The sequence below is a fragment of the Syngnathus scovelli genome, chromosome 8 (genome assembly GCF_024217435.2).
Source record: "Syngnathus scovelli strain Florida chromosome 8, RoL_Ssco_1.2, whole genome shotgun sequence".
NCBI lineage: Eukaryota > Metazoa > Chordata > Actinopteri > Syngnathiformes > Syngnathidae > Syngnathus > Syngnathus scovelli.
The window spans coordinates 16,056,444-16,065,661 of record NC_090854.1 but is presented as its reverse complement, the minus strand read 5'-3'; the positions used below and the strand labels follow the sequence as shown (position 1 = coordinate 16,065,661).

At 39.2% G+C, this 9,218-nt stretch overlaps 1 protein-coding gene across 5 annotated transcripts in view; it reads right to left on the bottom strand.

The window, feature by feature from the left end:
* il1rapl1a (interleukin 1 receptor accessory protein-like 1a) overlaps positions 1-9,218 on the bottom strand; it is a 181,681-nt gene that overhangs the window by 147,349 nt on the left and 25,114 nt on the right. The window lies entirely within an intron of this gene.

Below are 9,218 nucleotides of genomic sequence, written 5' to 3'. Positions count from 1 at the left end.
ACAAGACACACCATCGGTATCAAACTCAAGGCCTGAGGACCAGATACGGCCCACCACGTTATTTTATGTGGCCCGCAAAGACAAATTTTGCATCTACTTTGTGTCATCACTAAAATGATAAATTGTCTTTTATTTTATTTATTTATTTATTTATTTTATAAATTTACTTTTAATAAAAATAGAGATATTGCTTGCAATTTTTTTTTACCATTTGTCTTTTTAAAATATTTTGATCTTCAATTTCAAAACTAGTCAGTCCGTTTTGTTTCTATAATGTACATAGAAGACTTTGATAATCATAAAGCCCCTCCGAGGGAAACAATGACTACGATGCGGCCCGTGAAAAAAAATTATTTATTCCAAACACGATAACAATGGACCACAGTCACAAAATCAGTCCCTCACATCCACATTTCCTCGCTTCTCCTGGAAGAAGGTGGGGGTCTCTCATGATTGCAAATGGGACAGGTTATCACAGCCGCTAGATATATGTCATGGAAAAAACCATTCCCCGAGATGCTGACAAATCAATAAAGAAATAATTACACGTGTAAGAAACAGCACTTTTAATAGCCGTCGTCATTACAGCAAGGCGAGGGAATTTCAAATCATTACCTCTTGACTAACCGAGTTATAGCAAATATCCCTCCTATATCCCTTATCGACTCATATATCATATTAATTGACAGAGGTTAGCCATTTTCAACACCTCATCATCTCAGAGTAAATGACATCATCTAACATGAGGTAATTATGTTCTAATCGGGACATCCGAAATTAGAGCTAGTTGCTGATGTATGAATTTGGCCTTATACGAGAAAGAAAAATAATAATTAAAGAAGATAGTTGTTATCGCAGAGCATTAGGTTATTGCACCGTATTCATCAAACGGCTTTTTTTTTCGTCGAGGTAAGTCGGAGAAATAACTACTGAATGTTCTGATCCTATTTCTAAAGGTGCAGAATAATCAAAGTCAAAGATTTATTGTTCTAAACAAAACGAATCAGTGAACAGCGCCTCTGCTGGCTGCTGCCAATTACTGCATTCAATTTTGCCTCAGACATGATTAATTAATTATCCATGAAATTGTCTAACCTATGAATGATAAAAATATTTCAACTTTTTTGTATTATTTAAAGTTTTACTTTCTGCCTTCAGGTCCAAACTGTCAGGTCAATGATGGAAACAATCATCTGTGTAGAATATATGTGTAGAGTCAGATCTACAGGAATCCATCCGGAAGAGTCTTGAATTCTCAAGTCACATCATATTTCTGTCAGTGTGTATGAGAACATGCAAAAACAGAAGCCAATGATCCGGAAAGTTAAACAAGAAGAAGAGGAGAGGACCCTGGCATTTGAAAAGGAGAAAACCGACATGGAACGGGGAGCCAGCGAGCTGCAGCAAGGGTCACGTGTCAAGCAGATTAGCATAGCTAATGAAAGGAGCCTCTCAAAGCGTACGTTTGGACAAGAAGCCTTTCTCTCCTCAATCATTTTCTTTTTTGGAACCACACAAGGACACACCACAGAAAAAATACAGGCAAATGTTGATTTTTTTGCTGCACTAAATGGACAGTTGTTGATTTACTCCCTTATTTTAGCGACAGTACTACAATTATATGTCTACAAATGGAGACACCTGCTCCCTTAAATATACAAAATAACACAAAAATTGTCCTGGAGAATGGGACATATGAGGAGATCATTTTGTGCTACTGAAAATCAAAATATGCTACTCCTGTGTCTGTTGAGCCTGTTTAAACGTAAACTGAAATAAAATTCTAAAAAAAAATATTGTAACAATATTGACGATTACCTTGGGTCTTTTAAGAACAATTAGTATTTCTGACCTGGTCACTCTACAGCAGGGGTGTCAAACTAGTTTTTTTTTTGTAGTCATATCTTCTTTTTGAGGGCCATTACGACTGTCAACCGAAATAAATGTATGAGCACCTCATATCATATACAATAAAAGCTACAAATAACTCGTTTTCAAATCAGACGAGTAAAAACTGGTCAAATATTTAAAGAAAAAGATATTAAAAGCGAAAACAATTTGGAATTCTAGTAATGACACACCAATTTGATGCACAATTTGTCTTCGCGGGCCACATAAAATGATTTGGCGGACCGTATCTGGTCCCCGGGCCTTGAGTTTTCATATTTTATAACTCGTATAACACTTGACAAAAATATATACATAAATAAAAATAAGTGAGGCTTTGTAAAACTCTATGGCAGCCGCAGTATGGTGCAGATACTCTGATATATGCACTCTACCATTATAATCAAATTGGGTTCCTCATCTGTTTGGACTTTTTTTTCCCGAACTGACTAGGATCAGAAGCCCTCCTCAAGGATGAGGACAGACGGGGATGGAGGACGATTATTTTGAGGGACGAAAGGTGCCCAGGTTGAGGATAGACAACAGACTGACGTCTCTGTGTAACCCAAATTTGTACGTAACAGTTTAAATTTTACTACCTCAAACTCGCACTGTGAGGCCCACTCGGGTGTCCTCATCCAAATTACGAGCACACATTGGAGTTTGGATTCTGCTCTCTTTTGTTGTCAAGATAAAAATTACAAATCATCGAATCCACAGATGAAGGATCACCAGAGATATTGCTTTTGGTGGAACTGTGAGAACATGTTTAATTTTTTGTATGGAAACGTTTGAGAAGAAGAATTGTCCAGAATGTTTTGGTCGAGATGGACACTTAATTATGGGTAACTAAGGCTCGAGTCCAACTTGTGATTGACTGATTAAAAAGTGTTTGAATGCTTTTGTCTGCATCGTGCCGCACGTGAATAGTTGGGAAGAAGTTAGCCCTCTGAATGAACCCAGTAAACAGACCTGCTCCTTGAAGCCCACCAGAGAGCAGCTGCACAGTACACACAGTTGGTCACACAAGCAAATCAAAGTCCACTAATTAGCCAGGAGTTTATTTGGGTGAATGCCTCCTAAATAATGTCATTTGCATCCCTTCAATGACCACACTGTAGCTGCCCAACATGGGAAATACGCCAATTATACTTTGATTCGCTCGACCGCAGTCTCAGACTGGAAGCTTGCGGTCGGATTGAAAAGGAACAATGTCGTCCAGCTCATGTCTCGGCTCGGCAAGCGCACTGGGACTCGGGTTCTGCCAGCCATGACATCATCGGTCTCACATCTTAACACACAGAGGTGCGTTGTGGTCCTTGGAAAAAGCCAGCAAACACTTTTGTTGCAACACTATAAAGAGGCAGCTAAATAAAATTGTTTTGTAGATTATTGGGAAAAATTAAGGAAACACTATCGAGAGATGAAGAAAGAAACGATTGGAAACTATTAAAAACTGGTTTTCAGCTACTTTGGTGACAGTTTTGCTCTCGTACCATTGCAGCAGTTGCATTTATCACGTTGCCAAGCTTTGTACTTCTTGTCCTTGATTATTATTATTATTTTTTTTAAGGTCGCTACTGACACCAACATGACCTAATTTGAGTATTTTACATGTTGGCGTCACCTTTAGCTTTAGGTTCTGTTGTCAGCGACTAAGCTGGACTCTAAAACAAACACGTAAAACCATACAGTGCTTGACACCATCTAGTTTTCAGGGCAGAGATGACCCCTTGCCTTTGATTTATTTTTATTTATTTTTTTACTTTATTAATTCATGCTTGCAGTGGAGCCAAAAAAAAAGGCCCGATTGAAGAAACAGCAGAACTTTACAATAACAACAAACAGTAAAATATTGAATATTTAAAAACACGTTTTTCAAGGCAGCGGAGCATGGAAAAAGTTCTGGGTTCTTTTCTCAAAATGGCACAAATGTAATTTATTTGTTGTGTTCACTCTCAGGGGAGTACAGAAAATGGTACATATGCTGGATGACTCAAGATATCAGGGAGGTTTTTTGTTATACATCTATTTTCCGAACCGCTTATCCTCACGAGGGTGAGCCGGGGCTTATATCAGCGATCTCCGGGCAGTAGGCAAGGTTCACCCTGAACTGGTGAACTGCCTTCCGTTATCGTCAGTCTGTAATAAATAAAGCAGGAGGCAGACGAGTACAATGATGTGCGCACGATTCATGCATGAGCGCCGGCAGGATCGCACGGCATGTCTTTGTGCACATCCTCAAACACACCTGCTCCCAACGCCTCCGAGGAAAGACGTGCGCTCGGCGTCGTTGAGCCGACGAGCTAGCGGCAGGAAGTCGTGTAACGACCACAGCGCACATCTGCACCACCCGTCTGTGCAGATGTTTGCGAAAGCAATTACGGGTAGACAAATTTACAATCATACTAAAGCGTGAGCTTGTTGGAAGGTTACAGAGACCGAAAATGGGAAGTCAATTGGAAAAACTTTATGCAAGCATCCAAGTCATATTTTCTTTCCCCCCCCCAACAATACAAGCCACAATGCTTTAGATGACTGATTGTTATTAATCTTCCAAAATTTGAATCACCTTTTTGGGGGCATGAAAACTTGGTATTCCGCTGAAAAAAAAATGAATCCATCCATGCAGCCATCCATCCGTCCAAAAATCAATCCATCCATCCGTCCAAAAATCAATCAATCCATCCATCCATCCGTCCAAAAATCATTCCATCCATCCATCCATCCGTCCAAAAATCAATCAATCCGTCCAAAAATCCATCCATCCATCCAAAAATCCATCCATCCATCCATCCATCCATCCATCCATCCATCCATCCATCCATCCATCCATCCATCCATCCATCCATCCATCCATCCATCCAAAAATCCATCCATCCCTCCCTCCCTCCCTCCCTCCCTCCCTCCATCCATCCATCCGTCCAAAAATCAATCAATCCATCCAAAAATCCATCCATCCATCCATCCATCCATCCATTCAAAAATCAATCCATCCATCCATCCATCCATCCATCCATCCATCCATCCATCCATCCATCCATCCATCCATCCATCCATCCATAAATCCATCCATCCATCCATAAATCCATCCATCCATCCATCCATCCAGATTGATTTTTTACTGCGCCAACTAATACCGGCGAAACATGGCATCAATTTCAACCATGTAAACAAGACGGATGGGTTCGACTATAAAACAAAAATCTCTCAACTCAGCGCCACAAGGTCAAAGTTGGACCTAACTTGTCCTGTCCTGAAAGCACGCATAAGCGCCCTTCAGTCAAATATCCACGCTTACATTCTCATTTCTTTCAAAGTACATACAATATTGTCATTTTATTTCCTAAATGGACAAACTGCATAATAGACTAAAAAACATTCACTCTCAAATATGTACAAACAGCATTTTAAACATTAAGTGCTATGAATAAATCATGACAGGAACTATTTATTATCAGAATATAATGTTTAATAAAACAAATACTTAAGGATGAAAAGTAGCACAGTTATGGGAGTGGGTGGAAAGGGCACTGCTCGGAGCACAATGCTGTAAATAAAAGAAATGAAAAGTTTTCCCCGCACACGTTCTGTACTTCAAGGCCAATAGTACCTCTTGATTAATAATGCATGAGGAATAACTGTGGAAAAATAAATGCGAACTGGGCAGGTGGAAAAATACTACGAGATCATAGGAGAGCTATCGTGGGATGAGCATGTACGTCTCAGCTGTACTGTATACGAGTACCGTATATACAGCATAGCAGCCAGCGTTCGGTGAAACGCTACATTATTGATATGCTATGCAGTTGGCCGCTGTCCAGAGAAACCTTTGAAGCGATGCAGCGAGAGACACATGAATTGATATTTAATTCAATAACGCCGTGCAAGCCGCTGGAGTCAAACAACGCAATTAAAGGGGAATGAAGAATTATTCAAAGCAGACAAGTTGGGAGAGAAATGATACTCCAAGTCCACTGTTTTGATGTTCCTAAACTTTTCAGGTTTTAAGTTGCATCCATGACAAATTATGAAGAGTCAATTACTGTAATTCTGGCGACCTGATTCAGATTCAGATTCTAACTCAGATTCAGATTCTGATTCAGATTCAGAATCTGATTCAGATTCTGATTCTGGCCTATCTGAAGTGGTTAATCCAAACCCACTACATTGTATTTGAAAGGAGATGGCGTGGGTTCCATTCACAGGTAGTACTGGTCCAATATAGCCACTACAGGTACCAAGCCAGGATTTTAAAAAATTGTGGGCTCGTTCAGAAAGGGAGTGAGGCATAACTGTGTGTGTGGCCAGCATTGATGGGACAAACCAAAAGTTAAAACCATACTTTGAAACACATCAGAAGTGTCAAAGAAAAAAAAAAAATCTCGTTTCATAAAATATGAATTAAAAAACAATCTGTCAATAAAAATATGTTAAAATGTCCATCCATACTAAAAACTCTTCTTGGTTAAGTCCAAGTTACATATTAAAAGGCCTATTAATTCTGTCGCCACTTATTTGTGACTTAGATCACAGACCAAAGAAGGTTTTTATTTTAAAACCCCCATTTGCACCCATAGTATTATTTGTCACCGTGACAACGTAAATCATAGCCGACTATGAATGATGAACTGGGTCGAGCCAAGCAGCAGATGTTTGTTAAATGCTTTTGACCACGGGCAGACCTTGTTCGTCTCCAGAGGCTGCCCATAGGAGGTTGGCGCTAACAAGCAAGGCTCACTGAGCTATGCCCTGCCTCCGTCCCATCATGCACCGCTCTCGGTGGCTCGCTGAGTGAGATTAATTACCGCGCTGTCCTGAACCGCTTCGCATTCTCGCTGCTCTTTTTGTTCCATCCGACAGCATACATGCACCTATCAGACCGATTCGAGCACTCAGGAAACTTCCGTGGCGGGGAAGAAGTGATAATGGTTACTCAGGTGCTATTTTCAATTACTTGCTATCAAATTGTTGCTGTACTTGGATTCTGTCAATTACAGTAACTCCTGGTTTTTAAATTTATTCAACCATTAAAGTTTCGTTTTTAACTCGGACCTCTGCTGCTAGATGTAGACTTAAACTGAATGAGTTATGAATTTGTACGGGTTAGGGTTAGGGTTAGGGTTAGTCCATTAATGGGGTACTCCTTCCGCCACTTATCTGGAAAAGAGGTGCACACATCGCTGGAAGCCTTATGCCCCTAATCTTTCCAAGTCCAACTTTTAAATTTTCGACAAGCTGACCTCCTTGGGGTTGTCTCGCAGTTATTTATCTGTAATCACTAAACGATCAAAAACTACGACCAATGGCCACCAAAGTTCATCGGCTTTGGGACTGCGACTAGGATTCTTTGACTTGGCTCTCAGGTGTCGTCTCTCGAAATTTAGTCTGCTGATGGGATCATTTGCTTCCCTGGGCAAGCCCGGGTACTGACAGGGGGCGCGACGAGGGACCCTGATCCATTGTCCCAAACAAACACTTGGTGCAAGACCCCAACCATCAGGTCCCTGGCACCAACCTCTCAAGAAGACAATGGTCCACACTCAATCGTTTCAGGACTGGACATGGCCCCTGCTTGGCCAGCCTTCACAAATAGGGCAGTAGCCCCATCCCACTGTGTGTGCTTGTGGAGAGGAGCAACACATCATAGAAGTTTGTCCTCTCCACAGACTTTGAGGGTTGGTCACCCTCCATACAACAGACCAGGAGGCAGCTGCTTGGCTTAGGGACTTTGCATTCGCTAAATAAATAAATAAATAAACCAAAGTTCATATGCACATTCCTCCTATTGTCCACTTCAGATTTCAGCCAACCAGGATCTACTTTGTTTACTCTTTTGATGTCATTATTTTGTGTTTTTATTGTATTTCTTCTCATATTTGACTTTATGAGCAGTACTTTGCATACAGCTGTGTTGAGAAAGTCATGAATGAAGAGCCCAGATGGAAAACAAGGAGGAAACAGACACATGCTCTTTAAGGACTATAATTAATAATATGTAATGTGATTTTTTTTTTTTTTTTTTTGGAATTTGCCACAGTCCGGGTGGTTTGAGTGCATCGTTTCCAAAAGGAAGCTGAATTGTCTGATGTTAGAGTGAGCTGCCAGGTTATTATGTCACGCAGGCACATTGACGGGATTGAGGAGAGCAGCAAACGAGGCATTTCCCCGCAGAGCTAGTTGATTTGCTCTCAGCTATGTGGCTCATTGTCAGCCGTCTTAAGGATGACTGGTTTGCAGTCAATACTGTCTTTGATGGCAAGCAAGCAAAGACTTAGCAGGCCACCAGTGACGCCACACAGACACACATTCAATTCTGAGATTTGCTTTTTTTTTTTTTTTTAATAAAAATGTATGAAATCATTTAAAGGGTCTAATTACAATCCCATTAAGTCTTTCAGCTTCATTTGTTTCCCTAAAGAAATCAGTTGATCTAAAATATATCCAATCAATGTGTTGGGAGATTTTTCCAGCCTAAAAAAAAAATAGTAAACGAGCCATCAAATATGTATTGATTTTTTTTTTTTGAAGAAATTGGCCGCAGATTGTCACCTCAGAGTAGGACATGTACATGGAGACTTTTCTTTTATCAATTTGTTCTTATAATGTCTTAAATCAAATATGTATTGGATTTGTTGAAGAAATTGGCCACAGAGCATAATATGTACATGGAGATGTTTCTTTTATCAATTTGTACTTAGAACTTCTTAAAATCTTTTGTTCAAACTACTCATCGCACATATGCTAAATATTCTTATTATTGAGATGTTGGTATATGACCCACAGAATAACTTCAGAAACAATATTATTGTGATATTGCCAACAAAAATGATATCGTGCTATTGTGCAGTGATTTAGCGCCAATATTTTTTAAGGGCGGGGGGTCAATCTATCATTCAGCATAATATCTTCTAAAGCTGTGGTTTTCAATTGTTTTAATACCAAGGCATAAAATACTGAGCAGTCCACCAAAATAAGAATACCAAGATCACACTTTGAGAATCATTTAAATTTTTTAAAACTATTAGATTTTAAAATTGTTTTCTTATTTGATCAAAATCAGAAAAAAAGTACACACGCTTAGTTTTATTTTTTTATGTTTTGTTTTAATATAAATTCAACATAAGCTTAAAATGTTAAAATGTGTTCTAGAGTGATGATTTTGAACATTATTTTTTTTTTAACTCTTCCATTGTTTCTGAAGTATTATATTAGTCAATTACTCCAAAAGGATACATCAATTACTTTACTTCTTAAATATTTGTATGAGTAGTTGCAATATTGGACCTGTATTTATGAAATCAATTTTTATTTTTTTATTTGATTTGTTT